At 49.7% G+C, this 3,005-nt stretch overlaps 1 protein-coding gene across 3 annotated transcripts in view; it reads left to right on the top strand.

Moving 5' to 3' along the window:
* Positions 1-830: 830 nt before the first annotated feature.
* Positions 831-3,005, top strand: part of LOC123093403 (uncharacterized) — a 5,144-nt gene continuing 2,969 nt past the window's right edge. The window contains exon 1 of one of the 3 annotated variants that reach the window (XM_044515363.1): positions 831-1,028. The gene's annotated coding sequence lies outside the window, so the exon portion shown is untranslated. Of the gene's footprint in view, positions 1,199-3,005 lie in introns of all 3 variants that reach the window. The other 2 variants (XM_044515365.1, XM_044515364.1) reach the window with 2 other exon arrangements.

Consider the following 3,005-nt stretch of genomic DNA (forward strand, 5'->3'; position numbering starts at 1 on the left):
GTGCTCCGCATCGTCAGTGCAGGTCCACCACAGAAACATTCGTGGCGTCCACTAAACAAATCCCGAAAGAGGCTAGAGCAGCGAGGGGGAGGAGGAGAGGAATCGTTCTCCTCCTTTCGGCCTTCGTCTCATCCGCGTGTGCAGGCAAAGAACAAGGCACGAACAAAAAGAGGACCGGTGGGCATGCAAAACGGATATGCACACGCACGCGCGTTGGGTTCGCCACGTTGCGAACGTGCCGGGGACGAACTGCGTGCGCGCCAGCGCTTGCTGTGCCGCGACGTTGACGCTGTTTTGGCCTGCGAGCCATGGCCGATTGCCCGTCGTCGGTCGGGTTGCGCGCGACGTCGACTCGGCACCGGTTGGCTATCACGTCCGCGCCCGACGCTGGATCGGGACCTCCCTCCCACCCTCTGACCCTCCCCTCCTCTCCCGCTGTACTCTTCTAGCTGCTCCACTATGCTTCCTTCCGTCCGCTGGCTGTGTGGGCGTACACTCGTGCAGGCCATTCGAAGAAGAATGACGAGCCGTGCGGTAGGTCCTGACAACACCACGGCAATTCGGAGGAAGAGGACCCGTCTGCCACTAGTGACATTATAACGCGACATGACACGTCGCGGCACCATTGATGATTAAGGCTGCCTGCATACACACGTACGTGCTCCTACATCGGAGCGGCACCGTGTGGGTACGTGACGTCGCGGTTGCAGCGTGCAGCGTCTTTCTCCGCCGGAGCACGACACCCGGGCAGATCGGTGCAAGCAAGACCTGGCCCGGGCCCACGCGTCAGCGAGAGACGCCGTCGTTTAAGCAGCCAAGATGCGGGCCGACGGGGCACCCACCCGGCCGGAGCGTCAGGTAAGAGAGACAGTTGCGGGCGGTTGGGAGCCTCAGCCCTGGGCGCGTCGCCTACCTCGTCTCCCTTTTTATTCCGCTCGCCCAACCGTCTCTTCTTCGCCTCCCCCCTGACTTTCCACCTCCCCGCCTCCGACTCCGACTCCGCTCCGCGCACTAGCGAAAGCCGAAAGGTACTCCTCCTCTCCCTGTTCCCCTTCCCTTTCCTCTCCTCTCCCACCACCCGTTCGATGAAATGGCGCAGCCACAGAATTAGCTGCTCCTTACTTTCATATATTCTGCTGCCGTTGCGATGCTCTAATCTGTCGCCGTGCTTCGCCTAGCCGACCAAGAGTTCGAATTGGTACGCGCCTCCTCTGTTGTTGCTCCACGACTCGAGCTGTTTCTTGCTTGCTGCTTCCGTGGGCGCCCTGCTTCTTGTTCCTGGACGGGACCAAGGGTCAAGGGCCAAGAATTGTGTGGTTTGGGTTGGGTATGTTTTGTTTGCTCAAGATTTTGCGCCTTTTCAAATTCTTCACGGTTTGCTTTCATAATTTGTTTTCCCCCTAGGATGAATGGATAATCCTTTGGCGGGTAAATAGGTTGCGATTTTAGTTTCGTGATTTCCGGACAAGGAAGGATAGTTTATCGTCTTGGTAACATCACGGGCATGCCGTGAAGCAACGCCTTGACTTCAATTCTGGGTATTCGGGGATGTGTCTACACGATCGTTATGTACTTTTGCTTCAGAAATTGCTCTCCTGGAAATTAGGATAGTCTTGTCTTAAGACATCAATCTCATCTTTGTGTGGCTTCAGAGTCAGCCAACAAGTTTTTTTCGTGGCTTTGGTCTGGCTGCATTCCTGACTTTGAAGTTTTAAAACCAAAGCGCTCATTCCTCAAGGACCTGCCGTTTCTTGCCCTGTTAGGTCTCTCTTTTGCAGTTTTGCTGGCCTTTAAGTCAAGAAACAGATATAGGATGGCTTATTCCGATAATCACGCAGGATTTCAGTCCTCAAAAGTCTTGTTAGGGGGGGCCAGAGAATTGGGATGTTTGGTGGCTTTTGGGTGCCCATGTTACTGGCCATGGAGCTATATAGGCTTTGCAAGAATCATTAGTTCTATTCTAGTTGATGGGGTCTAGTGATCTACTAATCTTTGCTGTAAAGCTAAGAAACATTGGTACTTCTTTGCTCTTTGCTAACAACTTTACCTTCAGTAAAGTCCTCACCACCTCCCTGCAGATTAGAAAGTTTTGGGATTAGACGCTTCTAGTTAGATATGTTGCTGCAGTAGGTACTCTTGATGGCTGCTGTGTGAAAGGACATTGTTTGGTGGTGTGGTAGGGATTTTCTTTAATGATTTTCTTTCTCAGGCTCCGTTGCTGTCTGGGCTCTGTTTCAGTTCTTTGGTCAGGGTGCATTCATCTTCATACATTTAGATTGCAAACGATTGGGGCTAGGGGCTCCATAATTTCATACCAATCATTAGTTGTAGTTCCACATGGTTCGTTTTTGTTGTTTCTAAGCTTTGTCCAATGCAGTTTTTGTTTCTTTTTCCTTTAAGTTGCCAGACCTGTGCTGTTAGGTAGGAGGTAAGCTCGATGGATCTTATATATATGCTCGACTTTACTAATTTATTGTTTCTAGGGAGCTACCAACTGCTTCATTGGTAATCCACGGCCCACTTTTGCTGTACTTAGCTAGTACCCCTTGTATTGCAAATCATGATCAAGCCAACATTGTCAAATTAGAACTTAGAATCAGCATTCTGGGAAATTTCTTTAGTACCTTGAGACCTTTTCTTTTTCTTTTCGCATGTTGCATTCATCTTCAGACAGGTGGCCAAATTTAGCTTGCAAACTGTTGGACCTTGGGGCTCCAAAGTTTCACAATAATTGTATGTCCATATGATTCTTTTTTGTGGGTTAGAATTCCGCAAAAAGAAAGTCATGGTTTTGATTATTTTTCCTATGTCGTATTTGTTTCCCTTGAATTGTCAAACTTGGTTGTTTGGTAGGAGCTAAGTCAGGTAACTTGCTGGAGCTTATGTATATGTTGCATGAACTTATTCTATGTTTCTTGTTGAGCTACCAACTGCAACGGACCGTCATAATTTCACTACAGAATCCACAGCTCATTTTTTCTTTACTTATCGACCACCCCTTGTAT

The sequence above is a fragment of the Triticum aestivum genome, chromosome 4B (assembly GCF_018294505.1).
Source record: "Triticum aestivum cultivar Chinese Spring chromosome 4B, IWGSC CS RefSeq v2.1, whole genome shotgun sequence".
Taxonomy (NCBI): domain Eukaryota; kingdom Viridiplantae; phylum Streptophyta; class Magnoliopsida; order Poales; family Poaceae; genus Triticum; species Triticum aestivum.